The following is a 22516-nucleotide window of genomic DNA, read 5'->3' as shown; positions in this document are numbered from 1 at the left end:
CAAGTGATGTCATGGGGCGGGTCCAAGTGATGTCATTAAGCATTATACATTAAGCATCAACCACAGTTGCTTGGCGCATACAATTCATACAAAAACATTTAGCTGATTAGAAATTAAGATAGAAATCTTAGCTAAAAGATGGAGCCTGGGTAGGGAACATTTAATCTAGCCAATTCATTTCTGGCAAAAAGGGTTCAAGTGCCCTCAGGCCAGGCCGGGCACCAGAAGGCCATTGTAGGAAGAAAGGAGTCTATTGTTGTGGAGATGTTAGATGGGAGCACTCAGGAGTAAAGATGGATGCCCCCAAAGAGCTGCAATTTTAAGCACACTTACTAAGGGACTAAACCCCATAGAACACAATAGGACTTACTTCTCAGTAGATATGGTTTGGATTGTGTTGTTGGTAATGCTTGACTAGGGATCCTCTGCAAAGATATCTATATCCAGGTAGGATTGGCAACTCCCTGCCTGGAATGCCATGCCCCTACCTTTTAACATCCAAATTTCTTTACAGATTTGACCCTTTAGAAGGGTCTTCAGAAAGAGGTCTGAGTAATCAGTAAAAAGATTCTCTAACCTTTTTGTCTCCCCTGTGGGCTGCTATAAACTCTTCATCAGCCAACCCAAGTCCAGTGAATATAATTGACAGGGATAAAGCACACATGATTTGGTCTACCTTCATAGGCAGCAGCTTGGGAACAACAACAATAGCAGACATGCTGCCCTGTATGTGAATTCTCTTTTACCACTATTGGACAAGAAACAAAAAACAAGGTGTATCATCAATGGGTTTAAGAAGGTTGAGTGGAGCGCATGGGACCACTGTTGTTGCTTCTATGAATGAAAGGAGTGTATAAAGATAAATTAAATGCAAATAGAAAAAGAAAAAGAAAAGACAGTGATGATTTCTTAAATGCAATACCATACCAACCACAACAAGATTCCTATGAGTAAGGTAGAAAACTAAGCATCCCACAACCAGTCAGGATTCCTAACCAAAAGAGTGGCTGACAATTCAGCCAGATAAGCGACTAATAAGTCGAATAAATAAAAATAAATAATAACCAAAAATATGAAAAATGAAGAAATATTTGTATATGCATGACTATCAAATATATTTATTATTTACACAACCTGTAAAGATATGTATAGTTCAATCCTACGTTTATTTATTCAGAAGCAAGTCCCAATGTATTCGGTGGGGCTTGCTCAAACAGGGACAGAACTGTAACCTCAAGTGATAAGCAACTTCATTCACACAACACAAAATTCAGAATCATGCCACTTTAAGCTGTTTTGCAACTGTTTATACTTGTTTTTATGGTTATTGGGTTTTAAAGGGATCATCTTATTGTGAGCTGCCTTGGTTTCCAGACTGGAACCCTACCTCACAGGGTTGTTGGAAAGATTCCCATATATACACACACACTGAAGATGTAAAAATACATATACCCCATATAATAGTTTATTGTCAAAACCAGTTGATCATTGCAGAATGCAGTTTCCTACATAATAAAAACAGTGATACCTATGTAAGCCCTGCCTAACTGCTTTAAAAATAGGATTGGAGAGGGGAGATTCAAAATTTAAACCTGTCTGACTCCTACACACAAGAGAGAAGAAGACTGAAAGCTTACTTGTTCAATCTGTGAGATGTTCAGAAAAACAGGGGAAAGCATGTTTAATGAGCCTTGGGCCAGTCACTGCCTCTCAGCTTCAGAGGGAGGCAATGGTAAACCCCCTCTGAATATCACTTACCATGAAAACCCTCTTCATAGGGTCGCCATAAGTCGGAATCAACTTGAAGGCAGACAATTCAATTTGACACTATTGTTTTTTGGCTCCATAATTCCTTGTCAGTCACAACCCTGACTTCTTATTGGCTAAAAACTTGTAAGGGCAGGGATTAAAGCAGAACTTAGAGCAACTAAGAAGTTGGGGGAGCTGGCATTTTGGTGTATATCTCTGGAACCAGACCACCTAGTAACTAAATATTTAAAAAAAATGAAAGCTGAAAGTCCAGAAATTAAGGTGAGTTACCCGGAGACCCAGAGGGAACAAAAAAAACCCTGAGTCTCTGGCTGAAAAATGGAGATCTGTAACCCTAGCTGTACCTCAAGGCTGCAATGGCAAAGTGAACTTTAGATAAGTTAAAATGGGACAGGGAGAAGGAATGCCAGTTCAGGCCCACTAGATTGGATTTCCTAAAAGCAAGGCTTCATTTCCTCCAAGCTGTAGGAACTGACTCACATCCAAATCCTTTCACTCTCAGAACCTATGATCTACTATCTAATCACTGCTCTAAAGACCCCAGAGGCTGAATCAGGCAGTCACCCCAAAGTTGCGCACCTTTGGCAGCAAGAGAGGTGCCCTTCTCAAGAAAGCAAGGGATTGGCAACAGCAAACAGAACCAGTAAACTCTCTTAAGGCCCATTGGTTGTTCTAACCACGTGCTTCCCTTGTAAGGTGACTCCACCACTAGTATTTCCTCCCTGAACCAACTGACATCATCTCTAGAGGGAAGGACTAATTATATAGACCTGATTCCTGCCTCTCAACCAGAGTTTCATGACACTCAGAGTTAAGACTTAAATTGACCTAAGAAACTCTAGGGGATCAGGCTTGACGCCTTCACATATTGTAAGGTGAATTGCCAGACTCTCTGACCGCAGACCCTGCAAACTCCTTCACCCTTTGTAGGTGAATTCTGCACTAGAAGAGGGAACTGTTTATCAGGAGGTTCCTGCTCATCCCTAATTAGATCTCAATTGAATCTGAATTTCACATGCAATAGCTAGGACTTATTAGGTGAATATTTCATACTACTGATATTATTTCCCTAATATTCAAACCAAGGCTTATATTGATTTGCACAATGTGGTTCAGCAGTTCTACAAATTCAGTATATAACCCTGAATGAAAAGACAATTACTCAATGTGCAGAGTTGTTGACCTTTGCTAGATAAGGAACAGATTTTGCACACTCATTTAACTTAAAAGTTAACCCAAACAGCATTTTAAAAAAGAGCCAGGAAATAGCCAAACTGCTAGAAAGGACCTGTCCTACTGTCAAATCCACTTAGCTATAGATGCCTCTGACCAGTGAGCAGGTGACACCAGATGTGCTTAAAATTTCAGCTTCGTGCTCTAATATTGTCATGGCTTGCTGCACATTTGATATGTGGAGCCAAAGTCAGCTTATTAAATGCCACATGTCACTGTGCAAAGCATCAGAAAAGCAAGAGCTGTACCTGTTTTCAGAAGTATGCAAACTATTTAGAAGGATGTATTCAGTTCTCTGTAAGACTCTATCATTGGACATTATCACAGTCTTCATAAATTATTTTAATGGGTTTGGTAGACCAAGACAAAATAAATAAACAACTCTATTCATATCAGTACCTTGAGACTAAATAGGTGACCGAAGAAGTTTTGTTTAATAGCCCCCGGGCTACATATACTTCTAATAATAAAAATGACTCTGTTCCCATACCTTTATTAATTTTCTGTTGCTAACTCTATTTTTGATCTTTTTCTTCTCCTGGAAATCCAGACTATAATTTGCTTATTCACAAATTTTGCATGTTTGCTTGTTTGTTTAAATGGAAGGGTACCACTTTTCCAACTTCTGTGAAACTTTTAATCCGCAGAAGTGAAAATAACAGATCCATCCTAAGTACTTACTTCACAAGTAAATTCTGTTGAGCTCAGCAGATATTACTCTCAAGCACAGGTGCATAAAAGAGCAGTCAAAGTCAGAGGAGGTTTCTGAGAAGACGCCAACCACTTCTAAGTGATCAAGATCTAGCAAGGGATATGCACTCATGCAACTGCTGCACATTATTTATTATTATTATACAGCCACAACAGTGTCTGTATACTATAGCCAGCATGGATTATTTTTGCATACCAAAATGTTAAAATGAAAATACCCTCCATGCCATTCTGCTGCTTCCCATAAGCTCATTTCAAAACAAAACCTTACAAAACGTATAGTCCTGGAGTCAGAAACGCTTGCTTAATAACCCTCTATGTTTTCAATGTGATACAGAAAATAGTCAGAGATAATCTAGAGTTCAAAGCGTAAAAAAAGAAAAATCCAGACCCCTGTTGGACATTTTTCTGTCAGTGATCTCATAATTTGTTGAACTAAATTAAAAATCAGCCATGCTCACAGAGTACTTGCAATCCTACTACTGACCTTGCCCCATACTCTGACCTTCATCTTCTGCAGTTTAAAGGTTAAAAAATGCATGGCTAATTTTTAATGAATTTAAGAAATTTAACATCGAAGTCTATTATAGCATTGGACATGCTCAGTAAGAAAAGTCAGTGTTCTAAAAACCAGACTCACAGCTGTTTGGCTTGGCTGATCAGGGGGCCACACCCACCCCAAACTTTGATTTCACTTCAGACAGTCATGGCTTCCCCAAAAGAATCCTGCGAAGTGTAATTTGTGAAGGGTGCTGAGAGTTGCTAGGAGACTCCTATTCGCCAGACAGAGCTCCAGTGGCCAGAGTGGTTTAACAGTCAGCCCCTTTTCTGGGGATTGTAGCTCTTTGAGTGGAATAGAGCCTCTCCTAGCAACTCTCAGCACCCTTCATAAATAACAATTCCCAGGATTCTTTGGGGGAAGCCATGACTAAAGTGAAGAAAAGGCCTGGTGTGGATGTGGCCAGGGACAGCTTTAATTTAAATTTGGGTGGGAGACTACATGTGCCTGCTGTAGAATAAAAACGTGGGGGAAACCCTGAAAAACAATGATACTGTTCGTAATGTTTTCCTTTTGGAAAGGAAAGAGGCTTTCCCTCTCCCCAGTGTCCGCCTACCATATCTCCTCCCCTCCCTCTCACCTCCCCCTTCCTCCCCACCCCTCCCCTTCCTCCCCTTCTCTGAATAATTAAATTGCAGATAATTATTTTTATTAATTCTTAAACAGCAAGGTTGTGGGTTTTTTTTCCTATTAGTGATTTACTATTATCATTACATCAAAAAACCCAAAGCAGCATAGATGTGGTTCCCAGGTAGCCCCCATCCAGGCACTAATCATATGAGATCTGCTTAGCTTCAGCAAGGAGGTAGCTTCATGCGCTTTACTGCACTTGGGAGTGGTGATCTGGAGAAGCTAACTGCACACAGCAAAGCATGGCTAAAGAACGATTGAGGCCCACATAACTTTGTATATTAATGAAATGCTCTTGTTCTTGTCTTGCTTAGCTGTGCCCTCTTGTTAGTACTCTCTTCCATCTAGCTATGACAATGCCTCAAATTTCTTTCTGAGCACAGGTTGGAATTTGTCCCGGTATTCTTTTTATATTTTCAATTTAGTGTGTATTGATTTTCCTTGTCCCTTTCTGCTTCTACAGTTATATTTTTAGCTTAGTCTCACAAAGATTAGGGCTGCTAAGAATATCAGCTGTTCTGTAAGCCCTCTTATCTTGAGCAAATGGAAACCTCTTAACCTATGGCAGATATTGCCAGTGAGTTCTTTTTGTTTTCTCTTTCAGCATCCATGATGAATTCCATGAACTCTAGCAGATCCCTTGTTTGGAAAAACACCATTACAAAGACCCTTGAATGTGCTTTAGTGAGACTATATGAAAATAAACTATCCACTGTTTTTTAAATAATCTAGAGAATAATATATCTGTATCTAGTAATTTGTTTGAGAGATAGGTCCATATTTTGGTTCCAACAGCACTCGATACAAATGAAAACTTACAGCAAGGTCAGCAACTTATTTTACAGGAGCGGCATTTGGAGAAAGAGATGGAGGGAAGTAGGCCAGGGTTATAGACATCTCCAAAATGGACTTCCACTAAGCTTGATTCCCGCAGCTTGTACTAGATTGGCAAAAGTGGTGCTAGCTGGTACTACTCAGGGGGCCAAATTTGCCCCTCATTTCGAGTTCCTGAATGAAATATTAATGGCTATAATATGTAAAGATGTTGGCTACACAAACTTATTTTAAATCCTTCAGTGATGTGGCATGTCAACCATCTGACATTAATGCATATCCTTAACTTGCATGGAGGGGGGAGTAGCTGGCAGATAACTGCATTAATTTGCTCTTGGAAATAGATTTCAGCTCACACCATATAGGGACATTATTACAACACTCAGTATCAAGGATAGGAGAAGAGAGACATTTTCTACAATATTCCCAGTCCCTCTTTCAAATACATTTGAAATGAAATTGCAAAACAGAATGTATTTTAAGAGCATTTGCTGTGATTACTTTGCAATATTTCATAATAATTATAGCAACATCATCAATGAATGTCAATTAATCATAGATTCTGAAAGCAAATGCATCTATGATATGCATGCTGAAGGCCCAAATCCTTTAAAAAAATATTTTAAAGTTGTCAGCTTGCACTGCAGTCATATCAGTATTGTAGCTGTTGTGAGCAAAGTACTCTGTATATTATTTTTTGCAGTGTAACCTTCAATGTACACAAAAGTGTGTATTTCGACCTCACTGAGGCCGCAATCCTATGCATATATGCCTGGGAGAGTCCATACATCTCATTCATATCCAGTGAAATCTTAAATGGTGCTCCTATATAAACATGCTAAAAAGTTTATCAAATTGCAGCAAGATCTTAAAGTAGATTATCTATGTTCACCCCTCCTTGTTTGATCTTTCTTTCCAATTACTTTTGATTAACTTTTATGTCAACCAGGTTGTTTTCTATCCATCATCACTCCTTTCTCAACCAAGTAAAAAAAAAAAGAGCCTTAATTTTAAACTGTCTACATCTGCCCAACATAATTTTAAATAGGTGTGTCTATCTGCCTGTCTATGTGCACTGGCATGCCACTTGTGGTTAGTTAGTGAAAGCTTCATTTTTAATTTATTTTGGAAAGATCAACAATGCCACCTACAGTAGAAACTAAGCAACAACCCGAGAAACTCTCAACATGTGTTTGGTTTTTCATTTAAAGATATAAAACAACACAAGTTATGACTATCTTTGATTGGAATGAAGAACAACTGTTGCTCCCTATAAAAGCAATGTTTTAGGTAAGAATAATTGAGAAATTTGATTTCTGTGAATTCTGATGCAAACTGACCTAATCCAGATCTCCATACCGATTTCCACATTTTCAGATTTTGTGAGACAGTTGAGGCCGAGGGTTGAAATAATACACGGACACAGCAAGCTAGGTTGAACAAAGGGCCACTTATTAAAATATAAACAAACCCCTTAAACTAACCTGCAGAGTGGAAACATAGGTACGGGGACTGTCTATAAGCAAGCAGTTCATACAGCTATCAGGTGACCAGCACCTACTGGGGCAAGGGCATTCTGCTTACCCTTTATCCCCGCTACACCCTGTAGGTGAGCAGGGGGGGCTTCCCATGTCACCACCCCATGGGGCCCTACAACTCCAGGTGGATGAGGTAAGTTGGCCCCTATAGCAGCCCATATCCTGCCCCCAGGCCCTAAAACCCTGACTGGCAGGCCTCCAGAGCCACAATTCACCTCCTAAAGGGCCACCTAGCTGTCCTTACCTACTTCCCTCCCTGCACCTTGCTGCACAAGTGACCAGACAGCCTAAACCAGCTCAGGAAATTAACCTTAACTTTGTCAAATTAGCCAAATTAGCTGAAATAACCTAGTAACCATGATGTCCCCTAACCGATTCCATCCCACCACCACAGTGTGGAGTAGGCAAAAAACTTGCCCGCCAACAAGGGTGGGCAGGATAAAAATTCCTACTCAGCCCCGAAGCTACCTAGATCATACCATAGCAACAGGAGGGCGGGGTGGGCATCGCACACCAAGAGAAGGTTTAAGGAGGCAGTGCAGGCTTAAATATGCCCTGATATCCCACACACACAGCACACACACATGCACACGTACTTCATGTGTCACACTCGACTGCTGCACTCACTCAAGATGGTGGCCAGGGCTTCAACCTCTGGCTGTAACTATGCCCCACCCACCCAGGCTGCACTCGTTTAAAAAAATCCTTTTAAATATTGTGTTATATGTTAAAATATGTTTAGAAATGCATAAATGGCATAATGTATTTTGTAATAAAATACATATTCATGCAGATTCGTTTTAAAAATACAAATTAATGTGGATGAAATGTGACAGACTTTTCAATGAACACATGAAAAATTGCAGCCTATAGCCGGGAAATGAAGAGGCAAGACAAGATGAAGTGTCAGTAAATCAAGGGCCATGTTTATTTAAATAAATCCAATTAAGTACTTGATTGTAAAATAAATGATCTGCAGAGAAAAGTGTGGGACCGAACTCTTACCCAATTGGGCGAGGACACCCTGCCATGGAAAAGGGGGTTGTTCAAGTCCAATCCCCTTCTCCGGGCCCCAGCCCTGCAGGGTGGCTAGGGAGACCTTCCTGCTCCATCCCCACCTCAGGGCTGCACAACTCTGAGTGAGTGTTACAGGTTAGCCCCAAAGGTGAGCCTTATCCTGCCAACAGGCCACACAATCCAGAAGGCAGGCCTCAGATCCCACCTATCACCTTTAAGGGTGCTCACCAAACCCTACCCTGTGAATTCCCTCACATATCGGCCAAACATGACCAAATTAACCTATTGACAGGATTAACTACTTGGCCAGGCAACAAATCAGCGAAATCAAATTAAGCCAGATTAGCTGAATAAAGATGAGCCAATCAGCCGAATTAGAAGAACAGTATAGGGTAGGGGGGGAAACTTCTCAGCAAACAAAAGCCAATGAGCCAAAAATTCCTAACCGGCCCCAAAACGACCAGTTAAACTTGCAGTGCCTGAAGAGAGGGTGGGTTGGTAGATGCTGCAAAAGGCCAGAAAGAGGCCAAGGGAAGGCAGAGCAAGGCTTAAATAGCCACCCTGCCCTGCCCTGCCCCCTGGGCGATGCAGCATGTGTGGCCACGCTGCAATTGAGAGCTTCGAAGCCATGCCAGGTCTTCCCCGACACGGCTGCAAAGGCTACCATCAGCAGAGCCCTTGAGGTCTGTCAATGGGTGGGGATTCCCATGGGTCAGAAATAGATTGATCCATCTGTCCCTACCTTTAGGGCAGCCTTTTCCAACCAGTGTGCCTCCAGATGTTGTTGGACCACAACTCCCATCAGCCTCAGCCAGCATTGCCAATGGTCAGGAAGATGGGAGTTGTGGTCCCACAACATCTGGAGGCACACTGGTTGGGAAAGGCTGCTTTAGGGAGTAATTTGGTGTCTTTTTTCCTGTGTTTCAGTCAAAATTGAACTAGGATTTGACCACCCACCCACCCTATATAAAACACTTTAAGAACTCCCTCCCAACTGCCCTCCTTGTTAAACATCAGGTGCATGACTAGGACTTTCTTGTTCCAGCAGGCTTTTAAGGAAATGTTTGGTTTTATGATGATTTTATTGTTGTATTGTTTCATTTTATGTATGGCTCATTTTTATGTACAATACTTAGAAATGCACATGATTAAAAAAGGTAAAGGTGTCCCCGCACTTATAGTGCGAGTCGTTTCCGACTCTTAGGGTGACGTCTTGCGACGTTTACTAGGCAGACCGTAGATATGGGGTGGGATTGCCAGTTCCTTCCCCAGCCTTTCTTTACCCCCCAGCATATGCCGGGTACTCATTTTACCAACCACGGATGGATGGAAGGCTGAGTGGGCCTCGACCCCTTTTACTGGAGATTCGACTTCCTCCTTCCGTTGGAATCGAACTCCGGCCGTGAGCAGAGCTCAGCTGCGTTACCGCCACTTACCACTCTGCGCCACGGAGGATCTTGCATATGATTATGTAGCATATTGATGTCTTAAATAAATACATGTGACCAGGAAATGGGACCCAGAGAATGCCTATGCGTATATGGACTACAGTGGGGCCCCACTGATACGGCAGGTTACATTCGAGACCCCTGCTGAAAAGCAAAACCCATTGAAAAGTGGAACTCCATCAATAAAATGGTGCCCGATGCCCAAAAAGTGCCATAAAGGCGGAACAATCAATTAGAGTAACTCTAATTGAAAACCGCTGTATTAGCAGAATGCCGAAAAGCGAGGCCCTACTGTACCTTGTTTCTAAATGGGTTCCACAAACATCTATGATATGAAGTAAATGAGGAGGCAAAAAATAACCCCCAAACAAACCACACACCTTACTTCAAAAACAGGCCCAGTGGCAGGTGAGGTGGGGTAAAACGTTATCAGAAGGTTTCATGTGATACCAGAAGAGTCATGAGTGGCTAGAGAGCATATGCCAGATGAGTGGTTACTGAATCACTAGCGGCATTCACAATATACTGATTATGTTAACAGCCCATGACCATATTGGATGCTGATATCTACTCAGCAGCCACCTTCAAGATACCGTTTTACCACCATCAACTGATGGTAATCATTAAGGGTAATCCCACCTTTCCTATCATTGAGTATTGGTGGTAGCCTCTTACATGTCTCGTTTCTGGGTTAGCCACTGTGGGAACAGAAGGCTGAACTAGATAGTTCTTTGGTTTGATCCAGCAGGGGTCTTCTTACAGTCTATCCCAGCCTTTTCCAACTAGTGGGCCAACAGATGTTGTTGGACCACAACTCCCATCAGCCTCAGCCAGCATTGCCAATGGTCAGGAAAGATGGGGATTGTGGTCCAACAACATCTGGTGGCCCACTAGCTGGGAAAGGCTGGTCTATCCTCACCTGATTTCACCAGCTGCCACTGAACTGGGATCACAAGGAGGTCTCCCACCCTTTACTCTCTCTCATACAAGGATGACTAGCTGCCATTCCCTCTTAAAATTAAAAACTTAACTACTGAACTTGTGGACAGAAGCAATGCATATCCATAGGATCTGACTGTGGCAGGCCAAGCTCTGCCATTAGACAGAAGGACGTGCTGTGTCAGATGGCTACTTCAGTCAGAAGATGTTAGGGGGAAGTAGTTCCCCTCCCAAACAGACTCTATCATTTTGAGCCAGCACCAATGCATGATTGATTCTGGTCTGGACTGTCTGTCTTCCTAGTTGTCTTCCCCCCCCCAATTCATCACAGATAGCATTGTTAGGAAAGACCCCTGATGAACTGGCAGAGAGGCAGTCAATTCAAGCAATGCTTTCTGCTAGGTATTGTGAGTGCACATGCCTTGCTTTGCTCACGTGACAAATGCTGGCACACTTGCTGTTGCATTGCTGCATTTCTTTGAGCAGGCAGTTTGCAAGGCCCTACAGAGTGCTGAGCAGACCTTGGCATGGTGTTGCAGGAGAGAGCTGAGTGTGTTATGTGCCCAGACCTGTCCTCCTGTAAAGGAGCCTACTATCCTCAGGTGCACTGGAGGATTCAGCTTCATCATCAGTGTAAAGTGCCAGTCCAGTCACTTCTTTTTTTTTTTACAATAATTTTTATTCAAATTTTCATAAAACATACAAAACAAAATCATAAAACATTCAAAGACAAAAAACAAAACAAAACAAAAATGATTAAACAAAAAAATAAAATGTTGACTTCCCATTTGTCGCAGATCAAATCAGTTATAGGTCTACAATATATAACAATCCTGTCTCTTAAATTATATTATAAAATCACTTTCCTCCAGTAGTTAGCTTAATTAATCATCAAATCTCATAAACATTACTTTATTCTTTCCACAAAAAGTCAAAGAGAGGTTTCAATTCTTTAAGAAATATATCTATCAATTTTTCTCCTAATAAACATATCGATTAATCCATCTCGTTAATAATAATAATAATCTTATTGTCATAACCATAGTCCAAATAAACATATCGATTAATCCATCTCATCAAAATCTGTTAGGTCCAATAATTTCAATAGCCATTATTCCATTATCCATATTAATTCCATCTTCCATCTTCAATAGTCCTGTTAAGTCCAGTAATTTCAGTGTCCAATCTTCCATTATCAGTATTCCATAATAATCTTGCTGTCATAACCATAGTCATATAATAAGAGTCTGATGGGAATTTCCTCTCTCCCAAATATTTTCTTGCCATCGATTCTGAATAAGTTGCTGAAATATTGTTGTAAAGTCATATCTCTGTCCTTCTTTTTTACAAAATGCACTGGCTCATCTCTTGAGAGTTTTTCCATTGTCACATGGCTGCAGTTAATTCCATATATTTTCTCTATATCAAGCTCCATCACGTCATTCCAGTCCAGAAGATTATCCAAGCCATTGATAACTTTATCTCTAATATCTTCATTAATTTCTTCAGAGATAACGTTAAATTCCAAACAGTAGATTTTATTTCTAATATCCATAAACTCCAGATCTTTTTCCAATTCCACATTTGTTTCAATCTCCAGGGCTTGTATCTTCCCTTTATTTTTTCTTTTCTCATCTCTGATCTCATTCTCCTCTCTCACAGGATCCCCTATTTCTTTAAGCTCCTGCGTCATTTTGCTCAGTTCAATTTTCAGTTCCTTACTGCCCTGTCGCAGGGTTTGTTTCGTTATCTCAATCTCATCCATTATTTTCTGAAACATAATTACTTCCAGATTCTCAGCCACTTTCTTGATTGCCATTTTTAAAACCACGAAAACAAAACAAAACAAAAATAAAGAAAAACCACTTCTTATTTCAGCAACAATTGGGTTAATATTCCAGGCTTGATGACATCACAGTATAAACAGAGCAGCCTGCCTTATCTCTCTATGTTCAAGAATACAAAACAAATTTAGTTCCCAGCATCAAAACAGTTAGTGGTGTCGTGAAGAAGCAGATTCGTCAAAATAAAATAGACCAAAAAGAGAATAGTCCCAGACAATATAATGTTCCTCGGAATAGAAATCCCTCTTCTGTTTATATCTTTAGAATGCACTTCCAGGACAGCTTTTTGCAATAGAAACAGAGATAAGCTGTTAATTTCGTGAATAACAGAGAAGAGTTATAGCTCACCCAGAAGTTCTTTAAAGCTGATTCATTTGACAAATCTCTTTTTGCTGCAACAATTTAAACCAAGTAAAAAAAAGAATAGAAAGAAGGCTGCTTGCCTGTTAGTCCGTTTTCTCTTTGAAGAAAAGATAAACGTATCGCATTAATCAGATAGAGCTTGTTCGGAAGTCCGTCCGGCATTGCTGGCTGGACCTTTTCTCATAAATTAATGAAATCCAGTCCTCCCAACAAAAACAGGCTTTTGAGGTTGATCTCTACGTTTCTCCCTGCCCAGGAGAAATTTCATCAGTCAAAAAAAAAATGTTCTGACTGATTTATATCTGAATAAGCTTCTTTTGAGGCAGGAGCCCGTCTCAAAAGCAGGCACAAGCGAAGTCCCCCTTCCCGGAAGTCCCACAGTCCAGTCACTTCTAAAAAAAAATAAAAATGGGGGTCATCTTGTTCTTTGCCATGTGTCTTTGGCTGCCCTTTCTCTTAGGCAAATATTTATAGTCACCAGCTGAAATGCATCACAATTTCTGCTTCTCGCCAGGAGTAATGTACTATGGCAGCAGTAGGCCTTTGTGGTTATACCTTGAAGAGAGGCTTGATCACAGCCATGCTGTGTGCAAGTGCATGCGTCCTGCCCAGAGTGCAAGACACGAGACGGAGGCAAGACTGGAATTTATTATTATTTTATTAGAGTAACAGTTACATCAAAAGCAGTGTGCTTCATAGACTTAACTATGCTAACTCACTACTGTCCCTAACTAAGCTACCTAGGCATACTCTGCAGCGTGTGACAAAAGTTGACTCAGCACCCCAATCAGGGGGGTGCCACCTTAAGTAGGGAAGGTCTTTACTTGTAATCTCTGACTCCTCCGAAGTTCCACCTTCTGGCCGACCCGCTTCTCACAGAATCTCACACGGGGCAAAGGGGGGCGAGCCTCCGTTGGCTCATCCGACAGTACAGGCTCGATAGGTGCCAGCTTCAGGAGGTGGGGAAGCATTTGAAGTGCCAGGCGGGGAGTCCTGGGGGGTGGAGTTGGCACCCACGCCAGGCCATCCCCCAATGGCTCTGTTGGGGCATCTGTATGTGGAGCGAGGTCTGGTTTGGCAGGAGGACTGTCCATGGGAACTGGCAGACTGTTCACTGTACCCCCTCCCTCATTGTCCTCGAAAAACTCATCTACCTCTAATTCCTCCCTCTGCTCTATCTGGGGAAGCTGGGGCTCAACTGACTCCCCTCCCTGATCCTCCTCGGAGAGCTGGGGCTCAACAGCATGCAACTCTGGCACTGGGGGGGGGCTCACCATGTGCTATTTAAGTGTGGTCCGCCCCTCCCTCTGGTCTCTTCAGTCTGAGTGGCACCCACCCTCCCTGAGTGCAGTGCAGGTTTATCTGGTTGCCTTTAGAGGGGTCAAGTAAGATTCTTTTTTGCTATTCTGCATTTTACCCGCTCCATTGTTTTGCCTACTCTGTACTGCTTTCTCCCAGTTTGGTTTTATGTGGCTTATCTGCCTGTTAAATAGGTTGTCAGGTTTTGAGAATATATGTGGGAATTGGTAAAGTTAGGGGGAGGGGTTGATGAGCACTCTTTGGCATCTTTAATGTAATTGGTGAGATCTGAGACCTGCCTTGTGGGTGTGAGGCCTCTTGATACAGTACGGCTTATCCTTGGGGCTAACCTGTGACAGCCACCTGAAGTTGTGGGGCCCAAGGAGGAGGGTGGAGCTGGAAGGCCTCTCAAACTACCCCTTTAGGAGCTGGGACTGGGAAAGGGGGGTTTATAACCCCCCTTTTTACTGGGCAGGGTGGTCTTCACCCATCTAGTTAGAGTCCACTTTCCTGCATATCCACACTGCAGATAATTGGCTTTAATTCAAAATAAGCATGACCCATGTTTCACCCAAATATTACCTGTGTCATACCTCATTATTTAATGGCTGAGGTCACAAATACTGCCAGTGAAATATATTGATATAATCCCACAAGCCTTTATTATTTCTTTCTTTTTTCTCTTTTGGTCGACCTTGCCATGTTTTCCCAATCTGGTATTCAGCAGTTCACCTGTCAGGCATATTTGAGTAATTCTCCTGAATCTGTCACTGAATGTGATTCAACGCTTGCTTACCTCGCAATGCCACAGTAAGCTTTTAGTTGTTAATCTTTGTAACAAGATTGGCGATTGTAAGATGCAAATAATTATATATTATGCATTATTGGATATATGTGTCTTAGCATTTAAGTGTATGCCAGCTAATTAGAACAGAAATGAAAAACATGAAGTAGCAGGCAGAGAATTTTGTTTCTCTTTAGCAACTTTGGTGATGGAATGAGTGGTGACGCTACAATCCCATAATTCTTCTGAAAGAGGCTCCCCCCTGTTCTCATGCTTTGAAGGAACAAGCTATGCAAAAGCAGCCACAAAACATTTCCCAGTTAGTGCTCAGGTTTTGCTCCATGCCTGTGCCATTTAAACCCAGCCTCCCGCAAGGAAAGTCAGTTTCTTGCATGAGAGGTTAACATTTCCTTCCAGCAAGGTTAAGTAAAACAATAGCCCTACATGCCAGTTTTTAATGAAATAATCACACAGTGATTATTCAGTGTGGTACAATGTGGCCTAATTAACGCAGATTCATTTTGAATGAAATGAAATAAATGACTGGGTGTCAATAAAAACAAAACACCTCTGGAGGAAGTGCAAATAACTTTGTAAGCGACCCATAATGGAAGCTGCATAGACATGGTAATTAGATGTCAAATTTCACTAAAACAATGTTTCATGCAATCTGAAAGGCCCTGATTAAGCAAAATATATGTATGAGTTTTAAGGAAAGTTAAAAGAATGTCAATGCGGTTTGGGCAAGGGTTGAAAGAATTCCAATAAAGTGATAAAAACTGTTGCGGATGGTGTAGGATTAACATTTCTAAGTTGCCAATGAAATTGAACCAAAGTCAAGTATGAAGCATCCAAGTACCCAGGAAGGGAGAAGAGCAAACAAATTGGATTGGATCCTAAAATAAGATAACTTAAGGAAGTTGACAGAAGGAAAGCCCCCTGACCCTCTGGAGAAGCTTTTAAAGGAGCGCAGTCGACTGCAGAGGGGAAGAATGGAACAGAGAGCATTACTTTTGTGAACTTACTTATTTTAAGATGTAGGCCATTATCATCCACATTCATCATTAAGCCTCTGAAAAAACCCAACTTCCCCATTTGGTTATTGTAGCAGCAGTTGGTACTCTCCATCTGGACTTGTAGAGCAGCAAAATCGTAGGATCAAGTGATTATGCAGCACTTCAGAATCATTTCATATTTCATAGTTCTGTGTTTGTTTGACAATATAGTTCTGTTAGCTGAGTTTACCTCATGTTTGCCTGCTCATTTCAAGATGACAATATCATTCTTACAGGACTATTCTGACAATGAGTGAGACCATCTGTGTGAAATGGTCTGAACACTTGAAAACACTATATAAATGCTAAGAGTTGTGTTAAAAATTAAGTGCCACTAACTTAAGAGGATAATAGTCTTCTACAAAATCTAAAGTATTGGACTTACCACATAGAAATAAGTGGTTTATTAGCCATTGTTATATATTTTTGAGCTTTAAGAAAATGGTTCTCTACTGGAGAAAGATCCATGACTGTGATCCACAGAATTGGTGTTGTTCAGAGTATTGTCACACAGATAGCTGGAGTTTACTTCTTTCGTAACTCTAAGGGCAGCTACTAAAGGGAGAAGGGCTGTGGGTGAAGGATTACTCTGGAGACAGAGACTACCACAGGAGCAGCAAGTGTTCAAGAGCCTTGTATAACTTTATGCCTGTTGGACAATAATTTATTTATTAAATTGATATCCTGTTCTTGACAGCAAACAAAAACACTAAATGCACACTAAAACATACTAAAAGCAAAAGATTTTAAAGCATCTTAAAAACATATTTTGAAACATATTAAAACAAAACATCTTAAAAAACATATATTTTTTTAAAAAAGCATTTAAAAACATCTTACAAAGCAATTCCAACACAGACGCAGACTGAAATAGGGTCTCTGCTTCAAAGGCTTGTTGGAAAGCGAAGGTTTTCAGTAGGCGCAGAAAATATCAGAAATGGTGCCCGTTTAATATTTAAGAGGAGGGAATTCAAAAGTGTTGGTGCCACAACACCTCCTGATAAGATGGTATCTGTAGGATGCCGTCACCTGCAGAGGACAGTGATGGAATGGGCATACAAAGGGTAAGACGCTCTTTTAGGTCTCCTGGTCCCAAGCTGCATAGGGCTTTGTACATCAAAACCAGCATTATGAACTTGGCCTGGTAGGTAATGGGCAGCCTATGCAATTCTTTCAGCAGCTGGGTAACATGTTGGCAATACCCTGCCCCAGTGAGCAGTTGCACCACCATGTTTTGCAGCAGCTACAGCTTCCAGACCAGCCTGAAATGTGGCCCCACATAGAGCACATTACAGTAATCTAGTCTTGAGGTTTCCCGTGGTCAGGCTATCCCAGTCCAGAAGTGTCTTACCAGCCGAAGCTGGTAAAAGGCACTCCTAGCCATTGAGCTCACCTGGGCCTCTAGCGACAAAGATGAATTCAGATTTATAGGGTTGCCAGGTTCAGGGCCTGAGACTGATCCTGTATCTTTAGGCAAAGAGAAAGTCAGCCAAGTGCTGGCCTCCAAGAGGTCTTCTGTATCTTTAAAAGTTGTGCAGGGAGAAGGGAGAATTCCACCTTGTGTTTTTTCCCATTACAGTGTTGCAAGAACACCTGCACTTGGCTGACTTTCTCTTCTCCTAAAGATACAGGATCAGTCTCAGGCCCTGAGCCTGGCAACCCTAATTCAGAAGCTCTTCCAGATAACAAACATGCTCTTTCAGAACAAGTATGACCCCATCCAAAGCAGACAATTGACCAATTATCTGGACTCAGGAACCACTTACCCACAGTGCCTCCATCTTATGTTTTCTCTATAAGGCTGCTTTCACACTGCACTCTATTCCAGTTTTCTGACAGTTTCTTACCTAGTAATTTGCGCATTATATTTGACCTTTCACACGACATACAAGCTAGTTCTGGAATTCTAGTGGAATATTGTGCAAGTGTAGTGCTAGTTTCCATGATAAATAATACCAGAAATAATCCATTTCCAAGGCTGGAACCCAGAAGATTGCAGGAGATTTCCACTAGCAGCCTGTCATGTGACAGGTTTCCTCTCAGTAGCCTCGCTATATTTCTGTATTTTTAACTCATTCTTGATTGTGCCTGCTCCCTATTTGCCTTTGTTGAGTTCTCCTTACATTGTTTTTCTGTGTGTTACCTCTGATCTGTGCCTTGCAAGTCCCGTTCTTTCCCACCTCTTCCCCACCCCCATGGAGCAAGGTGGCCGCTAAAAGATCTTACCTGCCTTTTATCTCTTCTTTGTGTTTATTTTACTCCACCCAGTTTCACCTGGCTGCTTTCAGACATGAGGCTTATTGTGTGTGATAGTTGCTGAAGTTGCTTTTCAAGTCTTTCCCCTTTCTATTGTCTTTTAAACCCTCCCTCTCATACTTTTTTTACTTGAGCTGGAGCAGGTTCTATTTTTAAAGTGACCATTCCCCCCCCCCCTTTTCCTCAGTGCTTTGCTTCTGGCTCTTTCTTTGTGGAGTTTTTGCTTTCTTTTCCTGCCTTTTTCACCTGATCCTGGTATCTCCAATTGCAGCAGTGAGAAAGACATTTGCACAACATGCCAGTATATCAGGTACTGCATTTGTGAAAGGAATTTTAGAAATCGGGACAGAAGCGCTACCATTTTAATCTGTTAAACTATAACAATAAACCCCATGCGTGAAAGCAGCCTTAGTCTGTTGTGTTTTCTTAAGCCTGGCCACTGTCCTCTCTGAAGAAACCTGCCTGAGCTGCTCAAATAAGACACAAGGTTACATAACAAAATACTATGAAATTGTATTCACCTAAGCCCTACTTGAAATAGACCCATTGAAATTAATGAACCTAAGTGAGTTACATTCATTCACTTCAATGAGTCTACTGTGTATAGTACTAGCATGGAATACCACCCTATGAGGCAAACTCTGACAGGCATGTTTGGCTTTGTCTGAAAAAAAGAGCTAATATTGTAAGCCAATTTTAAACTAACTTTCTTACATGGCTATGAACTTCTCTATGTAACTCTCAGAAAAGTTGTAAAATATGGCAACCTTTCCAATACTATTTTTTTTCCTCAGAAACCAAAGATGTAGCTAAGAGTTGAGGGATTCACCTCTTTGCGCTGAACCTATGAGCTATTTTTCAGTTTGCCAATGCTAATACCAACTTTCATGCCTCAGGGTTTCAGCTGATTGATTGCTGGGAATTAAAGGGACTTCTTCCCTCCTTTCCTAATATATCATTGCTCAGGTGCATAGCGGCGCTTTACCTTTCTCTGATGCATCAAATATTGCTAAATGCCTGAGGCTGCGTAACAGTGGACCAACGGGCTATAGGAGAATGGCAGTTCTTTTGCTCCTAGAAAGAAAGCATGAGTGAGAAGAGAAATCTGGAATTAGGGCAGAGCAACCTGGTATTTAACACTCCAGATATAACACACATCAAGCTGTGACCTTGAGGAGTCACTCCATATACAGGGAGATAAAACACTGTTTATCCTTCCTTTTGCTTTCTATTTGAACTAAGTATATCTTTTAGATAATGCTTCATCCTCACACTAGCTTTGATAAAATATTGAACCACTGAGCTTCCTCATACTTAATCTGCTCTGGCTGGAATGACAGAATGGAAGGAAATTGGAACAAAGTTACAAAAATTATGCAATAAAGGATTGATTGGTCACTCCTGAAAACCTGACATCTCCACTCCTTGAATTCTGACTTTACAAATTTTTCTTCCCTTAAATATGGCATATTGTCCTCCTGTGAAGGAAAGTTAGGAATCGATTAAAGCAGAAGCAAACTTTAGACCAGAAGTTCTTTTCAATGAATGAATTATTCATATTCATATGAAAGCTAGACTCAGATTTCCACCAAAGCATGTTTCTCTAAAAGGATTGAGTGGCATCTTTGACCATCTTGAAACTGAAGACAAAAGAGAGGGCTTGAGCATTTGAACTGGGATAGAAGGGGTATTAGTAGCATTGGAATTTTTCAGGATTTATGTACTGAATGTATATTTGTGTTGTTACATCTTTTAATTGGTGTATTTAGTTTTCACCTTGCTAATGTGATTTATCTCCAAGTGTAATTCAACCTATGCATATGAGGCATATTTCCCATTACAGATCTAAAATGTAATCCTTACCAAGAAGCAAGTCCCTTACTACACACCCTGGCAATTGTGTTTCATACTATAGCCTCTCATACCCCGGTTAACAGCAGTGATTTGGACACTGGGTAAAGAGAGGGATCAGTGAAGTGAAGATGCCCAGATCTAGACCCTGATGCTAATTTTTAAAGACAAGGTGATCAATGACTATAACCAGGGTGGGGAACGTCGCTTGGCTGCCTTCAGTAGTTAATCACCATTCCCTTTGTAATTCAGGGCACAATGCCCATGGTAATGATGTTAGGTACTGATGTTTCCCATTCTTGGAAAAAAGGGGGAATAGCTGCTTCCAGGCTTTGTGTGCAAAATTATAAAGGGAACACAAATGAGCTGCTGGGGGCCTGTTAAGAAAAGAAAAGGCCTCATCAGCAAATTTTCAAAGGCAAGGTTATGCCTACCCAAACATTCTTAGAATCCAGCCCCTTCAAAGTAACAAAACATCCCACTCATCACCAACTTTTGCAAGAGACAAAAGGTCCTGTGAAAATGGGGAAATATTTGCTCCAGACTTAGTTTTCACAGTTGTCACCTTTCCCCAAGCAAACCTGGGAACTGTAGTCAATGATGACAATGGAAATATTTGTACTCTACATTGCTCTTATGAATGGTAGCTGTTGATCAAATTTAAAAGAATCACAAAATAAAAATAGCCAGCAGAAAGAGGGAGAAAAAAACAAAGCATCAGCACAGCACTATGCTGCAGAATTTTTTTTAAAAAGTAACCACAATTTAAAACAGTTTGAGCAGTCTATCTACCAAAGCAAAAACAAAAATAAAATAATATGCTTAAGCTAAGTACCCAAAGCCCGGTCAAACAGGATAGTCTATGCCTTGAGTGTAGAAGAAAATTAAGGGGGGCAAGTTCTCCTAAGAATTCCACAATTGGGGCACTGCCACATCAATGATCCTGCCTCTGGAACCTACCCACTTTCCTAAACCAAGAAACAGCTCCTGGAGGAAGGTCTCTAATTACTAACTTTGCTATGAGAAAGGTTTATACAGGAGCATTTGGGCCTTCACATGCTCTCACACTGGTGAGTTGTCCTTGCTAATTATCTGAATGTTCCCTTCTGAACATTCTGAGCTGAAGTTTCTGAAGATTTTGCAAAGGTGGTCTCATATTTAGGGTTGCCAGATCAGAAGATTCCCAAACTCTGAGATTGCAGGGGCGGGCCCTAGTGATGTCATTAAGCATGAAACATGAAGCATCAACCACAGTTGCTTGGAGAATACCACTCAAACAAAAACATTTATCTGATTGGAAATTAAGATAGAAATCTTAGCTAAAAGATGGAACATGGCTAGGGAACATTTAATCTAGCCTATCTGATTCTGGCAAGAAGGGTTTAAGTGCCCTTAGGCCACACCAGTCACCAGAAAGCCATTGTAGGAAGAAAGGAGCCTAGTGTTGTGGAGATGTTAGATGGGAACACTCATGAGTACAGATGGATACCACTGAAGGCTGCAATTCTAAACATACTTACTAAGGAACGAAACCCCATAGAACTCAGTAGGACTTACTTCTGAGTAGTTATAGTTTGGATTGTGCTGTTGCTAAAGCTTGACTAGGGATCCTCTGCAAAGATATCCATACCAAAACAGGGTTGGCAACCCCCTGCCTGGAATGCCCTGCCCGTACCTTTTAACATACCTGCTCTAAAAGCCTTTGCAGATTTAACCCTTCACTTCAGAAAAAGGTCTGAGAAATGAGTAAGAAGATTCTCTTCCCTTTTCTGTCTACCCTGTGGGTTTCTATAAACTCACTTTAACAGCCAACCCAATTCCAGGGAGTAATAATTGACAGAGAGAAAATGCACATGGTTTGGTCTATCTTCACAGGCAGCAACTTGAGAAGAGCAACAATTGTAGCTACTCTTCCCAATATGTGATTTCTCTTTTACTACTATTGGGCAACAAACAACCATCATGCAACCAACAAGGTGCATCATCAGTGGGTATAAGAGGGTTGAGTTGAGCATATGGAACCACTGTTGTTGCTTCTATGGATGTAAGGGAGTGAGGTTAAAGGTAAATGAAATGAAAATAGAAAAGTAAAACAAAAGACAGTGATGATTTCCTAAATGATGGGAGTTGTAGTTCAAAAAAGTAACTTTTCCAAGCTCTGGTTGAACCGGTACATGCTGCAGAGAGTGGGAGATGTGGTTTCTATCAGAGCTCTTACTCTGGCCACCACAACTTTTATTTAAAATGTGGGAGGGGTAGTGGACAGGAGAAGAGGCCTGCTACTTTTTCCTTAAAAGGAAGAGGCTTTTAAAAGATCAAAAAGATGAGTGGGGGAAGAAGCAGGGCAAGGCACCATCACTCTGGTAAGCAACTCCTTGTACCCAA

Source organism: Rhineura floridana, chromosome 5 (genome assembly GCF_030035675.1).
Source record: "Rhineura floridana isolate rRhiFlo1 chromosome 5, rRhiFlo1.hap2, whole genome shotgun sequence".
NCBI classification, from domain to species: Eukaryota; Metazoa; Chordata; class Lepidosauria; order Squamata; family Rhineuridae; genus Rhineura; species Rhineura floridana.
This window is presented reverse-complemented; position numbering follows the sequence as displayed.